Here is a 22,872-nt window from a genome sequence, read left to right as displayed (position 1 = left end):
TTACTATGCACAGCTGCTCCAGATTCTGTGTGTGCCAGTTTTAGTAAAGCTCCCCTATAGGCTAACATTGAGGGGCATTTAGGGCAGAAAAAAAGTCAAATGCTCCTAAAATTGGTGTTTTTAACACCCAGTATGCATGATATCTTAAATTTGTGTTTATCTTTTATTTTAAAAAGAACCTTTTTTCATCCCCTTTAAAAACAGATGTGTTTAGGCAGTCATAAAGGCTGACACTCCATATGACAGTTACAAACAGAATCATCACTTCTAACAGTCAAGCTGTAATGCTGTCATGCAGTAATGCCCTAGAGCCCAGATGACACAGTAATATTGTCTAATTTAGTATAACACTGTAACCACTTTAGATTCTTTGATGTGTGTTGCAACTGATTCAGTGAAGAATATGACAGCTTCATCAGTTTATCAGTAGAACCTCTTTGTTGCCATGGACAACAGCCAACAATTGGGATGACAGCTGCTAAAACCATGTAGTTCCTTAGATAGTCGAAACAAACTAAACACAGTAGGCGACATAGCAGAGTGATGGCCAGATTCCAGACATGTAAATGAAGAACTGACATACAATAGTAGAGGTAACAGGTGATGACTGAGTTAAGCACAGGCAAGCTGAGTACAAACAAAGTCCAAACAGTGTGCAGAAATGATCTAAGGTTTGGACAGTCAGAAAGAAGTCACAGAAAGACATACCTCAATCCATGGCATGAAAAAACTAACGTTTTGATCAGGCAAAGATAGCATTAAATTTAACTGTTCTTGATTAGGGTGTAGGTGTTCATTGGTGTTCAGTCTTGTCCATGACATCCTTGGACAGTTCTTTGGTCTTTGCCATGGTGGAGAGTTTGGAATCTGATTGTTTGATTGCTCCTGTGGTCAGGTGTCTTTTATACAGGTAACAAAATGAAATTAACAGCACTCCCTTTAAGAGACTGCTTCTAGTCTCAGCTTGTTATCTGTATGAAAGAAACCTGGTAGCCAGAAATCCTGCTGAATGATAGGAGATCAAATAGTTATTTCCCTCATGAACATGCAAATCAGTGCATAATTTGTTGGACATGCATTTCTTTTGAAATTTGTGTTGCTATTCTGTCTCTCAGTGTTACAATCCACCTACCATTCGATTTTTAGACTGATCATTTCTTTGTGAGTGGGCAAACATTCAAAATCAGCAGGAGATCAAATACTTATTTCCTTCACTGTATATGGGTTGACATTGTTGACATCCTAAGTTTAAATAACTTTTTCAGTATCTAAGTTGGTTCTCAGATGCAGTAAATCACAAGACTAAACTTCAAAATCTGTCATGTGCTTTGTGTGAGACCTTAAGTTTTTGAAATCACTCAGGAACTACAGTAGGAACAATTATTTATTGTTGACTTGTGAGGGATAAAGTCATATAAAAACAGAATATGTGACCTGCAACAATACTCTTACATTTTGGCAGCATGTGTTGGGTATCCACCCTTCAATTTTTATGTTTAAAACTAGGGATGGGCTGTATGTTCGAGTTGAACGTTAGTTCAACTCAAACAGTGGTTGTTCGTGTGTTCAGTGAACACAGGAGCGGAAAGGGCATTTCGCTGTTTGCCTGCCATGCCCCACAAATGCACTGCACCCTGACAGTGCATTGTGATTGGCCACCGGGTCGGTGGTGGAGATGGACATCATGATTTAGATTGGATCTACTTCAGGGAACATTTTTAAAATTTTTGTTTTTAATAAATGACTTATCAAAGTCTGTCTCCTGTCATTTTTATACTACACTTTTTTTTGTGAATGGGTAGTGGTACCATGTACCCCATACTCATTCACAATGGGGGGGTGGATAAGGGGGCCCCCTTGTTAAATGGGGTATCCAGATTCTGATAAGCCCCTCGCCTGCAGACCCCACAACCATCGGTCACGGTTGTGGGGAAGAGGCCCTTGTCCCCATCAATATGGGGACAAGGTGCTTTGGGGGGGAGCCAAGGTGCTTTTGAGGGGATCCCCCCTGCTGTAAAGCAGCCCCCCCATGTTAAGGGCATATGGCCTGGTATGGTCCGGAGGGGGGCTCTTGCTCTCCCCCCCCCCTTTCCTGACCTGCTGGGCTGCATGCTTGGATAAGTGTCTGGTATGCCATTTAAAAAAAAATTTTGGCGTGCAGGTTCCCCCCCTGAAAATTCATACCAGACCAAAAGGGCTTGGTATGGATGGGGGGGGGGGCCTCACGCATTTTTTTACAAAAAATTATTTTTACCTCGCTGGCACCTGAAACAATAAAGATTTTTTTTAGTAGCTGTGTGGTATCTTACCGCATACTCTGATGTGGTAAGATACCGGTTAGTGAATTGTCCCCTCTGTTTGAAGTTCACGTTCAAACGTTCGTTATGTTTGAATATTCGACAATGAACCGAACAGGGGGGTGTTTGGCCCATCACTATTTAATACTTATTTTCTACAATATAATAGTGTAGATCACTTGTGCATGAAGGTAAAAAACCTGCAGCCTTTACAACCACTTTAAGTTATTAAAACACTGTACCTGTCAAGGTGCTATCCAAAACAGAGGCATGCATTCATCAATTCACAGGCCTGGCACTTCTGCCAGTACCTTGCATGGGCACGTTTGCACGTAAACGGACATGAGTGTGCATCCAATACCAGAACTGGCACCAAACACTAGGGAAGGAAAAGTCACAGAAGATCGTTGGATGATTTTAAACTACCCTTCTGTTTCTTGTTCCCGGGTTTCCTTAATTTATCCTGATTTCTTGTTAGTGACTCAATTTTGCTCGGGACCTCTCTTTCTCTTGACTTCTGGTTGTGACCCCAGCTTTGTGATCCAAAGTATATCACCATGGCCTGACTCCTGTCTACTCTACCAACTTTATCCTTCTGATCGATCGTGCGTAACCTTGGCTCCAGTTCCTGACAGCATTATCACCACCTCTTCCTCTATGGGTGTCATCACAGCATCCACTGTTGAAATCTTAAAAGCGCTAAAAAGTATGTATATAAATGAATTGATGAATAAATATTTCAATAAATAGCTAAAAATGATGAGTCAATAGTAATTATTCCAGTTCATAAATAATTCATAAAGTGAAACAGTGCTCTTTAAGGTGCTTGCTTCATGGAATCGGTGACTGTGCAAATGGTATATAGAATGCGCACTCACGGGATGCGCATGTAAAATGCGCCTGTATTAAATCCAATTGGTCATCAAAGCAAGCCAGGAATAGGGGGGTATCTTCCCTCTAAGGGTTGGGTTGTCATCAAAGGGATCCCAAATGGAGTTAAGGGGTGATCCTCATCTGCCAGAGTGTCCCCCAAAGGGGTTACATGGGTGCTGCTCCCTGGATGAGAGGTCCCTTCTCTGGGTGTAGGATGGTCAAGTGTCTGCAAGTTAAAATTCCCATATATTCATTGTGACTTAACATGCTGGGTTCTTCTCAATGTCATACTTCATAGTTCAACAACTGAACGAAGCATCTGTCAATGGTGAGCTCACAGGATATGTTGATTTTCTGGAGAAGGATCGTACAAGCAATGCTCTTGGGAAGCAGAATGGCGTTGCAGGTTACCTCTTTTCTGAATTATACCACTAAGCTGAATTATCAGATGTTGTATGTATACTATACGATGCATATACTGTATTTTTGGAAATTGTAGAATTTCTATTACATTGTGCATAACTGCTGTATCCCTTGTAAATAAAGATGCATATCCCCATCTCAGAATCCCTCACTGTCAGAAGAACAGACTCATAACCCTCACTAAGGGCAACAGCACTTCCTCCTATGAGGTCTCCAACTTGATCTGCCTAGTCAAAAGGCCAGGCGGACCCCTCTCTGCATGGCCAGCTGAACCCATCACCGAGAACTAGGTTGAGGGGCTCTCCTGAAGAGAGACCCCCCAGGTTCGGGGGAGGAAGGAACCTGAGGGCAACACATCCTCCCCCTAGACATCAGGGTAGGCCCAAGGACCCACACCCTCCATCCAGTGAGAATAAAACACATGGAAGTGAAAGTGACAAAACGTGTAGGAAAAAAAAAATGCATTAAATAAGTGGCCATGCAATTGTGCACTAGCTAGGCCCTGAGTGCTAATAATGTAATTTAATTACCTCAATGGAACTGCAATTCTTGGTACACATTAGCTAAACCAATTCATGAGTTTAGGAGTTTTGATTTACAAGAGAACATTCTATGATTGAGAACAGAGTGGTGAGCCATCTGGAGCTATACAGATCAATATGGTCTAAATATTAAATTTCACATTTGAGCTCAGATGACCTCTCTACTGCATATTTTAAGTGAATGATTATAGAACTTGAAAATGTATCACTTCTCTTTTCTTGAGCGGTATTCATTTGTTATGGTAATGTCGACTATCTGTAGCTTATGAATTTAAAACGTTAATTATGCTTTTATTACTAGAAAAAAAACACATCATCAATATCTTGTAATGGTGAGTGTATATTTGACAACATTGTATGACTAGGTTAATGACTGATCATGTCTACACATTTTTCAGCTATTCTGTATCACTGTTGGAACTGAATATCAAATATCGAGATTATATAATTAATACAATGTTGATGAAAGTCAACAATTGATGAACTTTAATAGCTATGACAAATAAACCAAAAATACCATTAACTATGTATTAATGTATTCTAATAAACTCATTACCATTGCATTTAACATTAAATAATCAATAATTAAATCAATTTATGGGTCTTTCAGATGAGAATGGAATAAATTATACATATACCAGTTGCAAGGATGTAAAATCGATACAGTGTGTGACAAGCAGTTAATGCATATAGTACAGGACGAAAGGGAAAATGATCCATTCATCAAATTCTCGTAACAGTTCATGTTACTGCCTTCATAAACATCTGTAGCCAATTTAGCAAGCAATCTGGAATGCCTCCCAGTACAAAACGTTGGTAGTAAACGTAGCACAATGTGGGTGTAGATGAATCAGATTTTAGGGTACTTCTAGATGTGAATTATGGAACAGTATAATGTGACTCAAGGGCAATTTTTCTCATTGCAAATGGTACAAATAACAATTATTCTCTGGTGCAGCAAAATAGGTCAAAACACATTGCTAGAGATGTGCAAACAAATCAAGATATGGAATGAACTGTGGTGGTACATTCAGTGCAGATATTAATAAATACAATTTAAAATCATATATTCATTTCCTAAATGTTCTTCAGTTATAGCTTGCCAATTTCTGTTAATCTGAATGATCTTGAATTTTAGAACTTTCTTTACAAAATCCCCACACATTTACTTGACGTTTTTACAGTGGCTGTTTTTGGCTTTTGACGTTTTTTTCTACAGCTAGTAACCCCCCCAGCATATTATCCTATGTGTCCATGCACACAGACAGTAATCAACGTTTTTTGGCTGGGACGGCATTTTTGGATGTTTTTGTACCAAAAAAAGCTAACCTGACTTTACACAGCTAATGTTACCAGCATTATCAAAATGTCCAGTGTGCATGAGGATTAAGTCTTCATGCACACTGGACATTTTTACAGCTGCTGTTTTTGGCTTTTGACATGTTTTTCTTCAGCCAGTAACCCCCCCCCCCCCCAGCATATTATCCTATGTGTCCATGCACACATAGACTGTAATCAACGTTTTTTGGCAATGATGTTTTATGGCTGGAAAAAAAAATCAGGACTAGTGGGTTTCTAAAGGAGTTTAGCTGTAAAAATGATCTAATGCTGAAAAATATGGCAAAACACTGCAAACCAGCGTTTTTTGACTTTTTTTTGACCAAAAAAAATTTTTTTTGTAGAAAAAAGCTAAAAAAAAACGCAAACATGAAAAAATGTGGGAAAACACCGCTAAACACAATGCAAAGACACTAAAAAAAGCTGAAAAACATTTTTAACATGACTTTGCACAGCTAACGTTACTAGCATTATCAAAACGTCCAGTGTGCATGAGGACTTACTCCCTTGAATTCTGTGACATGTATTCACTATGTCCCGTGAATAGGCACTGCTTTGTCACACATTTCACAGAGCCTGCCTTCTGAACAACATAATGTACTTGGAAAAGGAGTTTTGGGAAGTAGTCTGTACAGGAATCACTGCTCACAGGCAGCAAGGTACCATGGGATATATAGTCCTTAGCAGGGGCGGACTGACAACTCATGGGGCCCCCGGGCAATAGGGGATCATGGGGCCCCTGTGTCCTTACCCACACTCAAAAAAGCCTATAAAAAGGTACCAGGGGCATTTCATGAGGCCACCTACAGACCCCGGGCCCTCGGGCATTGCCTGAGTGCTCAAATGGTCAGTCCGCCCCTGGTCCTTAGAAATCAAATGCAAACAGAAGAGTAGAAGCTGCAAAGCATGCAGAAAATCCAGGAAATTGTGGAAAGAGTCAGCCAGCAAACAGGCAAAACTCACAACATGAAAAGGAGATTTTTCAAAAAGCTGATGTTTGAAATGAAAATGCATGCCGTGACTATAGAACTCGTTGCAAAAACAATGAACTTTCCACTGTATTAAAGACTCATTGAATGAGTGCCAGCAAATTCAATCGACTTTTTCTGTCATATTTTCATTAATTTTCTTTATCTCTTTCCTAAGGAAAAACCTTAAAAAAGCACAGACTCCACCCGCTTGTATCACAGCATCTACTGGTCCATAGTAAGAGGGTTTCAAGCTTGAAAGCCTCTACTATGAAAATACTGTTGGAGATACATGCCAGGTAGTGCATAAATGTGCAACATTTGAGGTGGGTTGGTTATCACCATTTATCTACTAAAGCACGGGTGTCAAACTTGTGGCCCTCCAGCTGTTGCTAAACTACAAGTCCCATGAAGCATGGCAAGATTGACAGTTACAAGCATGACACCCAAAGGCAGAGGCATGATGGAACTTGTAGTTTCGCAACAGCTGGAGGGCCGCCAGTTTGATACCCCTGTACTAGAGGCTTAAAGAAGCACATGGAATGGTATTTAAGAATTTTTCTTGTTTCCTACCAAAAAAGTTTGTAGTATGGTTAGGTTCTGGTGATCTATGGTGGCCTTCTTCTTGGTGCCTTTATGAGAGCTTATCATCCTAAGTGCCAGATTGCAGAACATTTTCCACAGTCAGGGACATATCCCTATAATACAAGCACTTCATTAAAGCAATAATCATAATGTTTTATATTTCCTCTCCAAGAACAGTGTATTGTGGGTTGCAGCAATCTTATTTGGCATCACCACCACCATTTATATAGCTGCATGGTTAGTTTGGTTAACATTTAATAACTAGAAAGTTCAATATTTCACAAATCCTACAATTTTTGTCCAGTGGAGAAATACAAAAGCCCCAGAGCAACTCTTGCTACGTTTGCCCCAATAGGAGAAAAAACATTCTTCCTGATGTCATGTGGCCAGCTGGAAAAATTAGCTGGACCAAATGGTTCCAGTATTGTTCTTTAGATATTACTACAACAATATTAGCTTTTACTAATTGTAAACAGGTGACATAATTTGCTGCAATATCATCACCCAGGTCTTTATTTAAATTCCATTTTTGATTTTGCCTTGAATACCTCATAAAGTATTTCACAGCTCAAAAGAGAAGTGTGGTTTGGGGGGAAAAAATATACTGACCTAGATGGATGCAACATCAATCTGATACTGCATCCATCCCCCACTGGCTCTGCACTGAAAACTGAGCGATCAAGCACCACTGATCACTCAGTTCTTCCCTCCTTTCTAAGCAGAGAGCCAGTGACTGTCAGTCAGTGGCTCTCTGCTCTGCCCCTCCAGTGCTTACTGGAGTACTAGGCTGTGGAGGGTGCAGGAGTGGCTGGTTCAGGCTCTCAGTGGCATGCTGAGATGCTGAGCCAGCTGCCAGTCAGGGTTCTGGGTGGATCCCAACCATATGGTCAAGATCTTTTCAGAGCCTGGACCAGCTCTGTGATATCAGCCAACTATAGGCTTTAGGCCACTGTTGGCTGACAACAGGTCACAGGAGTGCAGTTAGTCCCATAGTAGAAGTACTGTAGGGCCAAAAAAAGCTTTTTTTTTTGTATATATATGTTTATATGCATATAAAGCATTAAGAGGGCTAACTGTCTTTTTTATGTAACAAATGTATATAGAAAAAAAGTCTACTTTTTCTACTAACTGTCAGGGCAGGAGCCAAGGAACGGACAGGCAGGCCTAACAATGTAACGCACTGGCTGACGACAACCACCACCCACAGACCGAAGTCCCTCAGGGCGCAGAGTCTAAGTCCCAGGCTGCCCTTCACCAGGGCCCCTGATGGTGGGGATGGACTTGACACAGACAGGAACCAGGTCGCGGCCCCCGAGACACCTCAGCTGCGGTAATGGCCGCCGCCAATGGCGTGTAGCTGGTGGAAGAGACAAAAGAGTAGTCAGACAGGCCGGGGTCAACAACAACAGGACAAAACAGTACAGGACAGCAGACGAGAATCACAGGTCACGAGCCGGGTTCAGCAACAGAGGGTCAGTGTCAGGGATCCCCGCGATCCGTCCCTCGATGGTCCCGGCGCAGGCGCACTGCTCCTCCCAGTACACGGGCACTAGGTCCGGGCCGGCCGCGGCGTTCGAGTTCGCGCATGCGCAGTAGAAGCCGCGGCCGCCCGCTGGGCACCAATGGCAGCGCAGGGCGGGATATTTAAAGGTCCCTGAGCTGTCATTTCGTTGCCTTCTGGTCTTACCTGCATTCCTGATCCTGTGAACCTGTATACTGTAAGTTATTGACCCGGATTGCTCTTGACCTTGCTGATTTCTCCTGCCCAGACCCTTGCTTGCCTGACCTCTCTCCCTGGATGCCCCTCTGTAGATCTGACCTCCTGTTGCTGACCTGGCGTGTGACCCGACGATTCTCTGCCTGCTCCCTTGTACCTTACCGTCCTCTACATTACCGACTCGGCCTGTCTGACTACGCACTTGCTCAGCCATCCATCCATCCATCCCATCAGGGTCACCCGACCTCCTCACATTTGGCTCTCCCTGGTTGGAACCCCTGGCGGACACCCCTACCACTGACAGGTGTGCTCAGTAGAGGCGACCTGGTCTCAGGGTACTACAAGTCCATCCCCACCATCAGGGGCCCTGGTGAACAAGTACCCTGGGGCTTAGATTCCGCGCTCTGGGCACGCCTGACCGGTGGAGTGCTAGTGGTGCCGCTCGGCGGTCCCTCACAGTACCAGAAGGCCATGACTGAGCCTCGAGGAGGACTCACCCCGTTGGACGAGGTGTGCAGGCACCTGTCTACCCTGACGCAAGCTGTAAACACATTACAGGACAGATGTCTGCAGATCGAGAATCGGTTTCAGGCCTGCACCATATCTGTTCCTGTTTCACAGGCCCCGGCTCCTGCACCTCCAGTCGCAGCAGCCCACGAGCCGGCTCCTGGGCCTCCCACATCACTCCCTATGGCGGAACCCCGAGTACCCTTACCCGAGCGCTTCCATGGGGATCGCACACGTTTTCGGTCATTTCGTGACTCTTGTCTTCTCTTTTTTGAACTACAGCCACGGACCTTTTTGACAGAGTCAGTGAAAGTGGGGTTTGTTGTCTCCCTGCTGCAGGGTGAACCCCAAGACTGGGCCCACCGACTAAGGGGAAACAATGACCCTCACCTGATTTCGGTCGACAGCTTCTTTAACGCTATGGCCATCTTATATGATGACCCACAACGGGCGGCCTCGGCCGAGGCCACGTTATACACACTCCGACAAGGTCGGCGGACGGCTGAGGAATACGCCTCTGACTTTAGGCGCTGGATGGGTTACACTCGTTGGAACGAGTTCGCCCTTTTACACCAGTTTCGTATGGGCCTATCTGAGGCTCTGAAAGACGAGCTCGCCCGGGTAGAGGTGCCCGAGATATTAGAGGACTTGATTGCACTCACTATTAAAATTGACCGTAGGCTACGGGAGCGCAGATTGGAGAGGTCTGGTCAGGGTCGCGGAAATCCCTGGGGGTCATTTCAGGGATCCGGTCAACATACTAGGCCAAGCATCCAGAACCTGCCGGCTGAAGATGCCCCCGAACCCATGCAGCTAGGCCTGGCTCGGCCTAAACTATCGCCTGAGGAACGCCAGCGCAGACGCTCCCAGAATCTGTGCCTGTACTGCGGCGAAGCTGGTCACATGGTGCGTTCCTGCCCGCAGAAACTGAGTAAGTTCACTTCATCTTCTTTATCTGTTGGCGATATGACCCCGTCCCAGTACTTAGTTGTTCCCCTCTCCTTTCAGCTTTCCGAAAGGACCGTGGAGGTGTCGGCCATAGTTGATTCCGGGGCATGCAGCTGTTTTGTGGATATCAATTTTGCTCACCAGCAGGGTATTCCCCTCCGCCCAAAGGAGAAGGGGTTTCATATCTTTTTAGCTGATGGTTCCCGGATAAAGTCAGGAGTAGTCAACCAGGAAACCCCTTCCATTATGACTTCCATTGCCGGTCAGCACCGGGAACTCCTCCGCCTGGATGCTATTGCATCACCCCTTTTCCCAGTCATTCTGGGGCTCCCTTGGTTGCGGGCCCATAACCCCCAAATTGACTGGGAAACTGGGGTTGTCTCGTTCCCTTCCCCATATTGTCGGGAACTGTGTCGAACTTCGGGCCCGGGGGTCCCCCAGGTTCTTTTGTGCTCTGAGGGGGATGACAGCCTGAAACAAGTGGTTCCTGCAGCCTATCACAAGTTCCTTGACGTGTTCAGTGAACGGGGAGCAGATGCTCTACCCCCCCACCGCCCATATGACTGTCCAATTGATCTGTTGCCCGGTTCTGAAATCCCGTTCGGACGAATTTTTCCCCTTTCTGAGCTGGAATTAGGGGCCCTGAAGGACTATATTGAGGATAGCCTCCGTAAGGGATTCATCCGTCCCTCCACTTCCCCAGCAGGTGCAGGGATCTTCTTTGTAGAAAAGAAGGACAAGACTTTGAGGCCATGCATTGACTATCGGGAGCTGAATAGGGTCACCATTAAAAATCGTTACCCATTACCTCTGGTACCTGAATTGTTCCAGAGCTTAAAGGCTGCGGTAGTATTTACCAAGTTGGACTTAAGGGGAGCCTACAATTTGGTTCGCATAAGGGAGGGGGATGAGTGGAAGACGGCCTTCCGCACCCGATTCGGCCATTTTGAATACCTGGTCATGCCTTTCGGGTTATGCAATGCGCCAGCCACCTTCCAGCACTTTGTAAACGACATCTTTAGGGACTTCCTGGACATCTTTGTCATCGTCTACTTAGACGACATTTTGATTTTCTCATCCTCCCTGGGGGAGCACAGGGTACATGTAACAAAGGTGTTGGGGCGGTTGCGGCAGCACGGGTTGTACGCTAAAGCAGAGAAATGCTGCTTTGAACAGGCTAGCGTTACATTCCTGGGTCTGATTATCTCCACCACGGGGGTCGCAATGGACCCTCAGAAGGTCTCAGCGATCCTAGATTGGCCTGAACCCACGGACAGGAAAAGTGTCCAACGTTTTATTGGGTTCGCAAATTTCTACCGGAAGTTCATCAAGAACTTCTCGGGTCTGGTCTCCCCTATCACTCAATTAACTAAGCTTGGGACGCGATTCAGATGGACGCCCGAGGCACAGGAAGCCTTTGAGGCACTAAAAAGGTTATTTACCTCGGCACCCATTCTGGGTCATCCCGACGCCTCCCTGCCCTACATCTTAGAAGTAGATGCATCTGAAAACGCGGTTGGCTCCATCCTTTCCCAGCAGAAGGGCGCCAAGGAATTACTTCACCCAGTAGCATTCTTTTCACGGAAACTTACCCCGGCGGAGAGGAACTACGACATTGGGGATCGCGAGCTACTGGCTATCAAAACCGCTTTAGAGGAATGGAGGTACCTGCTGGAAGGTGCCTCCCATCCCATCCTGATATTCACGGACCACAAGAACCTGGAATATCTGAGGACGGCCAAACGTCTACGCCCACGACAAGCAAGATGGGCATTGTTTTTCTCGAGGTTCCAGTTCCACATCACATACAGGCCCGGCTCGAAAAACACGAAGCCTGACGCATTATCGCGCATGTATGAGGACACCAAGGAGATCCCAGTGCCCGACACTATTCTTCCGGCAGGGAATTTCTTGGCCCTTCAGACAAACCTTCGCTCCGAGATCCTGAGGGCGTCCACAGCAATGTCTACCTCCGATGGGGCCCCCCTCCAGAACAAGGAGGGACTCCTATGGAGGGAGGACCGGATTGTGGTGCCAGAGGATGCCCGAACCTTAGTCTTGGGACATTGCCATGACCACCCACTGGCAGGACATTTTGGACCGGTCAAGACCCTGGAACTTCTCCGGCGTTCCTTCTGGTGGCCGGACATGGCCAAGGATTGTAAGATCTACGTGGGCTCCTGTGCCATCTGCCAGCGGAACAAGCCTTCAAGGAACAAGGCATGGGGCCTGCTACGTCCATTGCCCATCCCTGAACGGCCCTGGCAGAGAATCTCCATGGACTTCATAGTCGAGCTCCCTCCTTCGCTGGATCACACAGCAATCCTCGTGGTTGTGGACCGCTTATCCAAGATGGCCCATTTCATCCCTTTACGGAAGACTCCATCTGCAGCCGAGACGGCACAAGTCTTTATTCGAGAGATCGTTAGACTGCATGGGGTTCCCGAAGACATCGTCTCGGACCGAGGGGTGCAGTTTACCTCGCGGTTTTGGAGGGCGCTGTGCAAAGCCCTGGATATCAAGCTGTCTCTTTCCTCGGCATTTCACCCTCAGACCAATGGCCAGACCGAGAGGACCAATCAGACCCTGGAGCAATACCTGCGATGCTACACATCATTCTCTCAGGACGACTGGGCGCCACTCCTCCCTTTGGCAGAATTCGCGTACAACAACGCTTGCCATTCAGCAACTGGGCAGTCCCCGTTCTTTGCCAACTATGGGTTTCATCCGGTCTTCCTCCCGGACTTGGTCCCGGAATGCCCGATTCCAGCGACGCAGGATGCACTGACCTTCTTCACCTCCAACAATAAGAAATTACAGGAAGCCATCCGTCAAGCCCAAGAAGACTATAAGAAGGCTTTCAATAGGAAGCGAAGAGGGAACCTGGTGTTGCAGCCCGGAGAGAAGGTTTGGCTGGCTACGTCAAACTTGAGGATGCTTTGCCCGTCGAAGAAGTTGGGACCTAAATTCATAGGCCCTTTTTGCATCAAACGGATGGTCAATGAGGTGGCCTATGAACTTGTTCTCCCTGACACACTCAAGATCCACCCTGTCTTCCACGTGTCCCTGTTGAAACCGGTAGTCCCTGATGCCTTCCCGGAACGGGAATCCAGGCCCCCGGAGGCCGTAACGGTTGAAGAGGAAGAGGAATTTGAGGTGGAGGCAATCTTGAAGTGCCGTCGAAGGGGGGGCCAGACCCAATTTCTCATCAAGTGGAAGGGCTACGGCCCTGAGGACAATTCGTGGGAACCAGCCCATAATGTCCATGCACCTAGGCTTGTCCGGAGGTTTCTTTGTGATCACCCGTGGTGGAGAGATCGGGTGGGCATCCGGAGGTTGCCCGTAGGGGGGGGGCAATGTCAGGGATCCCCGCGATCCGTCCCTCGATGGTCCCGGCGCAGGCGCACTGCTCCTCCCAGTACACGGGCACAAGGTTTGGGCCGGCCGCGGCGTTCGAGTTCGCGCATGCGCAGTAGAAGCCGCGGCCGCCCGCTGGGCACCAATGGCAGCGCAGGGCGGGATATTTAAAGGTCCCTGAGCTGTCATTTCGTTGCCTTCTGGTCTTACCTGCATTCCTGATCCTGTGAACCTGTATACTGTAAGTTATTGACCCGGATTGCTCTTGACCTTGCTGATTTCTCCTGCCCAGACCCTTGCTTGCCTGACCTCTCTCCCTGGATGCCCCTCTGTAGATCTGACCTCCTGTTGCTGACCTGGCGTGTGACCCGACGATTCTCTGCCTGCTCCCTTGTACCTTACCGTCCTCTACATTACCGACTCGGCCTGTCTGACTACGCACTTGCTCAGCCATCCATCCATCCATCCCATCAGGGTCACCCGACCTCCTCACATTTGGCTCTCCCTGGTTGGAACCCCTGGCGGACACCCCTACCACTGACAGGTGTGCTCAGTAGAGGCGACCTGGTCTCAGGGTACTACAAGTCCATCCCCACCATCAGGGGCCCTGGTGAACAAGTACCCTGGGGCTTAGATTCCGCGCTCTGGGCACGCCTGACCGGTGGAGTGCTAGTGGTGCCGCTCGGCGGTCCCTCACAGTCAGATCAAAGGAGAATACAAAGAATAGTCAAGTCACAAGCCGAATCAGAATACCAGGAGAGTCACGAGAGTCAGAACAGAGTAATAGTAACACAAAGACACAAGACACAAGTGCAAAGAGCATGTGCAGACCACAGGCTTATATGTCATCAGCCACGCCCCTCTGGGGGGTGGACCTCAGAGACCTGAAGGCATAAAAAGGATTCCCACCATGCACAGCAGTATCCAAGATGGACGCCAGCACATGGAGTAACATAACCTCAGGGAAAAGGTAGGACCTTGACAGTACCTCCTCCTCAAGGGCCCCTCCCCCTCCGCGGCTCAACAAAAGGTTTCTGAGGAAAGCGGGTATGAAAAGCGCGGAGGAGGGCAGGAGCATGGACATCCGTGGAAGGAACCCAGGAACGCTCCTCAGGACCATAACCGCGCCAATGAACCAGGAACTGTAATTGACCGTGCACCAATCGAGAGTCCAGGATCCGGCTCACTTCATACTCCTCATGACCGTCAACCCGGACAGGACGGGGCCGAGGCAGAGAGGTAGTGAAGCGATTGCAGATCAGAGGTTTCAACAGGGAAACATGAAAGATATTGGAGATCCGCATCCCAGACGGAAGGGCAAGGGCATAGGCCACCGGATTCACTTTGCAGAGAATATGGAAAGGACCGACAAAACGGGGAGCTAGTTTGGGTGTGGGCACCCAAAGATTGAGGTTGCGAGTAGACAACCACTCCCGATCTCCGACCTGGTATGAAGGAGCGGGCAACCGTCTGCGATCAGCCTGGAACTTCTGGCGCTGAGCTGAGTCCCTCAAGGCCCTCTGGATCTGCCCCCATGAAGAACGCAGGGCAGCAAGATGGTTCTCCACAGCCGGAATGTCCTGTGGTGAGAACCTCTCAGGTAATACCGCGGGTTGGAACCCATAGTTGGCCATGAAGGGCAACATCCCGGAGGAGGAGTTGACCGCCGAATTCCTGGCAAACTCTGCCCAAGGCAGGAGATCGGCCCAATCGTCCTGATGGTCTGAAATATAACACCGAAGGAATTGTTCTAAGGCCTGATTGGAACGCTCTGCAGCTCCATTGGACTGCGGGTGGTAGGCTGAGGAAAAGGAGAGACTAATACCCAACTGGGAGCAGAAGGCGCGCCAGAATATGGACACGAACTGACTCCCGCGGTCCGAGACAATCACCTTAGGCAACCCATGCAGGCGAAAAATCTCCCTGGAAAAGACCGTGGCCAGTTCTTACGCTGTTGGTAATTTCCTGAGTGGAATGCAATGGCACATCTTGGAAAACCGATCGACGATCATGAGGATGACCATATGACCCCGAGACACCGGGAGGTCTACAATAAAGTCTATACCTAGGTGTGACCAAGGACGCTCCCCATTGGGAATGGGTTGCAGAAGACCCAAAGGGAGATGCCGTGGAGACTTATTCTGGGCACAGATCGAACATGCCGCTACATAAGAGGCAATGTCGGCACGGAGGGTTGGCCACCAGAATAAGCGAGAGACGACCCAACACAGCTGGTTCTTCCCCGGATGCCTGGCAGTTTTGGCGTTATGGTAGGTACGCAGCAGGCGGGTGCGCAATCCCTCGGGTACAAAACATCTACCCTCCGGCTTCCCGGGGGGAGCATCAGATTGAGCCGCCAAAATCTGCTCCCCAAGAGGAGAGGTCAGACTGGTGCGAATGGCAGCCAGGATCTGATCTGGAGGAATAACTGAGATTGGCTCAGAGTCTTCCCTGTACAACTCAGAGTATTGCCGTGATAACGCATCAGCCCTGACATTCTTGGAACCAGGCAAATATGAAACCGCATAGTTGAAGCGTGACAAGAACAGAGCCCATCTGCCCTGGCGGGGTGTCAATCTTTTGGCCTCCGAAAGATAAGTCAGGTTCTTATGATCGGTAAGAATGAGGACCGGAACCGCGGAGCCCTCGAGCAGGTGCCTCCATTCCTTGAGAGCCAGAATGATTGCCAACAACTCCCTATCTCCAATCTGGTAGTTGCACTCTGCAGAGGAAAGCTTCCTGGAGTAGAACCCACAGGGAAGTAGGGGTCCATCGGGTGACCAACGTTGAGACAGGAGAGCGCCTACTCCCGTCTCGGATGCATCAACCTCAAGGACGAAGGGCAATCCAGGATTGGGATGAGACAGTATCGGAGCCGACGCGAAGGCGGATTTCAGACTTTCTCAAGTTTACAAAGAAGTTCGTTCTCATGTAATCGTTGCAGCACCTGCTTGACATCCTGGATATGGGACTCCATGGAGGCAGAGTAAACCAGGATGTCATCCAAGTAAACTACCACGCACTGCTGCAACAAGTCACGAAGGACATCATTTATGAATTCCTGAAAAACTGCGGGCGCGTTACACAACCCGAAGGGCATCACCAGGTATTTGTAGTGACCGGTTCTGGTGTTAAACGCGGTCTTCCACTCATCCCCCTGTTTGATCCGTACGAGGTTGTACGCCGCCCTAAGGTCAAGTTTGGTAAAGACTGTTGCCCCTTAAGGCGGTCGAACAACTCAGTAATCAAGGGAATCGGGTAGGCATTCTTAGTGGTGATTCGATTAAGACCCCTATAATCGATGCAAGGCCTCAATTCACCACCCTTCTTCTTAACAAAGAAAAAGCCCGCTCCTGCTGGGGAAGTAGACTTACGAATGTGCCCCCGGGAAAGCGCATCCGCAACGTACTCCTCCATGGCCTTATTCTCCGCAACCGAGAGAGGATACACCCTGCCACGCGGAGGAGTGGCACCGTGTTGCAAGGATATGGCGCAGTCGTAAGGACGATGAGCAGGTAAGGCACCAGCGCGTACCTTATCAAACACGTCCTGGTACTCCCCATAATTAGAGGGCAACGCAGAGTCCGAGGAGGCACACAACACCTTAACCGGCCCACGGATGCACCCGGCCCCACACTGTGGAGACCACGAGAGAATCTCGGCTGTTTGCCAATTGAAGGTTGGATTGTGCATCTGGAGCCAGGGATACCCCAAAACCACCGAATAGTGCGGAGAAGAAATCACCTGGAAACAGGCCAACTCCCTGTGAACAGCCCCAATAGCTACTTCCACTGGCACAGTCTCGTGGGTAACCTGCGGTGGTTGCAGGGGCCTGCCATCTATCGCCTCGAGAACCAATGGGGTAACTCGAGCCTGCAGGGGAATGGAGTGCTGGGCAGCAAACGAGCTGTCCATAAACAACCCGCCGGCCCCAGAATCTACCAACGCCTGGGCCGTCACCGAGCCCTCCACCCAAGAGAGGACAACGGTGATCAGTGGCTTATCTCTGCGGAACGCCGGGGACGAGGAGACTCCACCCAAGATCTGTCCCCGACAGGATCTCAGGTGCGAGCGTTTCCCAGACGGACCGGACAGGACTGCCGAAAGTGCCCACCAAGACCACAGTACAGGCAGCGACCCTCCCGACGCCGAGCGGCCCGCTCTCCCTCGGAAAGGCGAGCAAACACCAGCTGCATGGGCCCACCACCAGACAATCTATCCCCAGGAGGCGTGGGAGGAGAGGGAGGAACGGGTGGGACAGAAAACGCAGGTGCCAGTCGATTGGAAGGCCTCCACAGGCGTTCCTTGAGTGAAGGCCTCTCCCTGAGCCTGGTGTCAATCAGGATCAGGAAAGAGATGAGCTCCTCCAACACCACAGGCAGTTCCTTAGCTGCAATCTTGTCCTTCAGTGTGTCAGAAAGACCATGGGAAAATGCAGCCACCAGAGCCTCATTGTTCCAACCGACCTCTGCCGCCAGGGTACGAAACTCTATGGCGTACTCGGCCACGGTCCGTGAACCCTGATGCATGGCCGCCGAGGCGGAACGAGCCGGTACGTCGAATACCCTACGGAAGGTATCGACAAAACCGGAAAAATCTTGAATCACCGGGTCGTTCCTCTCCCATAAGGGATTTGCCCAGGCCAAGGCCTTGTCTGAGAGTAGTGAAATTAGGAACCCAACCTTTGACCTCTCAGACGGGAAGGCGTGGGGTATTAATTCAAAATAAATACCCACCTGGTTGAGGAACCCACGACACTGACTCGGCTCACCCCCAAAGTGCTGTGGAAGAGGGGCAGAGCCAGTCATACCTCTGGGTGCCGCTGATGCAGCCGCCGAGGTGGTGGACGCAATAGGCGGAGAAGCAGCGGGAGAGACCACCGGAGTGACTACCGGCCTAATAGCACCAGGAGCAAGGTGTGCAGTGCGTGCAAGCAGAGTTTGCAACGCCTGAGCGAACAGATCCAACAGGTGATCCTGTTGATCGAGTCTGGCGACTAGCGTTGGGAGCGAAGGCGTGCCTGCACCATCAGGGTTCATGGCACTTGTGTAATGTCAGGGCAGGAGCCGAGGAACGGACAGGCAGGCCTAACAATGTAACGCACTGGCTGACGACAACCACCGCCCACAGACCGAAGTCCCTCAGGGCGCGGAGTCTAAGTCCAAGGCTGCCCTTCACCAGGGCCCCTGATGGTGGGGATGGACTTGACACAGCCAGGAACCAGGTCGCGCCCCCCGAGACACCTCAGCTGCGGTAATGGCCGCCGCCAATGGCGTGTAGCTGGTGGAAGAGACAAAAGAGTAGTCAGACAGGCCGGGGTCAACAACAACAGGACAAAACAGTACAGGACAGCAGACGAGAATCACAGGTCACGAGCCGGGTTCAGCAACAGAGGGTCAGATCAAAGGAGAATACAAAGAATAGTCAAGTCACAAGCCGAATCAGAATACCAGGAGAGTCACGAGAGTCAGAACAGAGTAATAGTAACACAAAGACACAAGACACAAGTGCAAAGAGCATGTGCAGACCACAGGCTTATATGTCATCAGCCACGCCCCTCTGGGGGGTGGACCTCAGAGACCTGAAGGCATAAAAAGGATTCCCACCATGCACAGCAGAATCCAAGATGGACGCCAGCACATGGAGTAACATAACCTCAGGGAAAAGGTAGGACCTTGACACTAACCAAACAATCACACCAGACACATGTGACAAATGCTCATATTTGGCCCAATACCAGGTAAGATGTAGTTGGAAACTCCTTCCCCAAAGTGTTCTGAGTACTTTAAATTATGCCAAAGGCAGGAATGGAGTTTGACAATTGAAGAAGGGAGGCCCTTTGTTCATCCTTCCTCTGAAATGCCAACACTGGATCAGACATCACAGGACATCTGGTACCTTGAAATTTTATAGATAGGCAACTCCTATCCTCATATTGATCAGTGGTTCAAAATCAATAATAACTACTGAAGTAGGGAACAGATACAAAAAGATACACTCAGCATCTTTCCAAATAAATGTCCTGTTTATTTGGGGCAATTGAAGTTTTTTTTATGTACATGCTTCCATTGGTATCACATTAAAATTACTTGTATGGTTACAAGGAGCGTTACATAGGCAGGCTAATTTCTAATAAACTTCAAAAAATAGGTTGCGCTTAAATACATACAAAAGTATAACAAGAAAATAAATAATAAGAAACAATATTTTAAATCAAAATAAAATCCAGCAAAAACGAAAAAGTCCAAAAGTTCAAATAATCAATAATGTCCAAAATAATTCATCGCCAAGTAAATCCACCACCAAAAATGGTTAAATAGAACTCACCAGGGTAATATGCTGATTGTTGAAAAACCAGCATATAGTACTTGTTATTCTGGGATTAATTAATAATATGATGACAACAACACTGAAGAAATGAGGGATGAACTCCAACAGATGATGTGCTACAAAGTTGAAAATCCACTCCAAAGGTGATTTAGTATCCAAACTGAGAGATGATCAGACCGTCACTCAAAAGAAAATCGACGTCTTCCATCCGCTCCGTGAGGACGTCGATGACGAAAAGCTTAGGCTGGTGCATTTGGATGTGAGGTTCAGAATACTCCTGGTTTGTCTGTACATTGCATGTGCATGTTTGGCTGGGTCTGAGTCGCCTATATTCATTATACATGCTGTTTACACTGATGTCAGTCTGGACACCTTGCTTGTAAGTGCATTTCTTTATTAAAGTTTGATGCTTTTTAAAACATACTGCACCATGATTGTTCGCTTTTTTCTTTTGAGTGATGGCCTGATCATCTCTCAGTTTGGATACTAAATCACCTTTGGAGTGGATTTTCAACTTTGCATCACATCATCTGTTGGAGCTCATCCCTCATTTCTTCAGTGTTGTTGTCACCATATTATTCATTTCTCCCAGAATAACAAGTACCGTATTTTCCGGCGTATAAGACGACTGGGCGTATAAGACGACCCCCTACTTTTCCTGTTAAAATATAGGGTTTGAGCTATACTCGCCGTATAAGACTACCCCTCTTCCAACGCACACCAAATAAAAATGAAAAAACATCAGATTTGATTTCAATATGGTATGCTATTTCAGTATGGTATTCCAATGATGGGGTGCTATTCCTCCCACTGACACCAATGATGGGGCACTATTTCATCCACTGACACCAATGATGGGGCACTATTCCTCCCACTGACACCAATGATGGGGCACTATTCCTCCCACTGATACCAATATTGGGACACTATTCCTCCCACTGACACCAATGATGATGCCCCATCATTAGTGTCAGTGTGTGAGGAATAGTGCCCCATCATTAGTCAGTGGGAGGAATAGTGCCCCATCATTAGTCAGTGGGAGGAATAGTGCCCCATCATTGGTGTCAGTGGGAAGAATCGTGCCCCATCATTGGTGTCAGTGGGAGGAATAGTGTCCCATCATTAGTGTCAGTGGGAGGAATAGTGTCCCATCATTGGTGTCAGTGGGAGGAATAGTGTCCCATCATTGGTGTCAGTGGGGGGAATAGTGCCCCATCATTGGTATCAGTGGGAGGAATAGTGCTCCATCATTGGTGTCAGTGGGAGGAATAGCGGCCCATCATTGGTATCAGTGGGAGGAATAGCACCCCATCGTTGGTATCAGTGGGGAGAATAGTGCCCCATCGTTGGTGTCAGTGGGAGGAATAGTGCCCCATCATTGGTATCAGTGGGGAGAATAGTGCCCCATCATTGGTGTCAGTGGGGAGGAGGAATAGTGCCCCATCATTGGTATCAGTGGGGAGAACAGTGCCTCATCGTTGGTGTCAGTGGGGGGAGGAACAGTGCCTCATCGTTGGTGTCAGTGTGGAGGAGGAATAGTGCCCCATCGTTAGTGTCAGTGGGGGAGAGGAGCGGCTGCTCCTTCTTCCAGTTCAGCCACTCGATTTTCGTGGGGCCGCTCGGCTCCGCCTCCTCGCCGGTGATTGGTCGCCTGTGTGCCTTTCCAGTGCTGGCGCCCAATCACCGGTGAGGAGGCGGAGCCGAGCGGCCGCGTGACCATCGAGCGGCCGAACTGAAAGAAGGAGCAGCCGCGCTTCCTGGACCTGATCGTCGTGGGACCGGAGCCAGGTAAGGTACAGCAGCCCCTCTGCCCACCCCTGTACTTAGTGTCCGTTGGAGGAGGAGGGGGGGTGGCGCCGCGCCGCTCCTCGAAAAAGTGCCGCCCTGACACCGGCTCGCACCGGCGTATAAGACAACCCCCTACTTTTCAGAAGATTTTCAGGGGTTGAAAAGTCGTCTTATACGCCAGAAAATACGGTACTATATGCTGGTTTTTCAACAATCAGCATATTACTCTGGTGAGTTCTATTTAACCATTTTTGGTGGTGGATTTACTTGGTGATGAATTATTTTGGACATTATTGATTATTTGAACTTTTGGACTTTTTCATTTATGCTGGATTTTATTTTGAATTAAAATATTGTTTCTTATTGTTTTGTTATTTATTTTCTTGTTATACTTTTGTATGTATTTAAGCGCAACCTATTTTTTTTAAGTTTTGTATATCCAATAAGTTTATAGGCTAGGTTTTGCAGCTTACTGTTTTATATAATTTCCGTGGCGCTGGTTCTTTATTTATATAATTTCTAATAAAGACTCAAAAGAATGCAAATACGTCATTTAAACATTATTCCTGCTGTGTGCACAGTGAGTGAAGTGTGGAATACATAAGCAAAGCATACAAAATAGAATACAGTTATATAAAGAATGTACTTCTTTTTCACAAAGGTAAATATTAGTTACACGTAGTTTATTTGATAACCGCTTTTTTCAGTTTTTGTGTTAATTTATGTTCTGTTTTTACTTATTACTGGTTAGGTGTCTAATGGTCCTTTAAAACCATCCACCAAGGATGGGACAGGTAGGTGGCACATAAACTCCTAACCTTGCTATACCCCCTTCTGGGCATTGAAGACAAAGATCCCAGTGTTGGTCATCAGTAGATACCTAGGCTTTAGGAAGTGGACCCCTGCTCTTTAGGGGATAGTTCTCAAAGCACACCACAATGCTGAATGATTTGTGAGCTGGTATTCAGGGCCGGTGCTACCATTAGGTGGATTAAGCAGCCGCTTATTGTGACAGGATGGGGGGGCAGTAAAATCCAAATCCCCAGCCACTTGCTAGGGATTCAGCTTTTTACAGTGCTGCAGACATGTTTTCTTACACACTCCTCACTGCTATAGATACACAGAGTGAGTGTACTTTAGTAAAGCCGACTGTTTGCTTTCCAGTGTAAGAGATACAAGCAGATGTGAAGCCGCCTATC

This window comes from Staurois parvus, unplaced genomic scaffold, assembly GCF_062004578.1.
Source record: "Staurois parvus isolate SC_StPar_1 unplaced genomic scaffold, SC_StPar_1.0 ptg000533l, whole genome shotgun sequence".
Taxonomy (NCBI): Eukaryota; Metazoa; Chordata; class Amphibia; order Anura; family Ranidae; genus Staurois; species Staurois parvus.
This window is presented reverse-complemented; position numbering follows the sequence as displayed.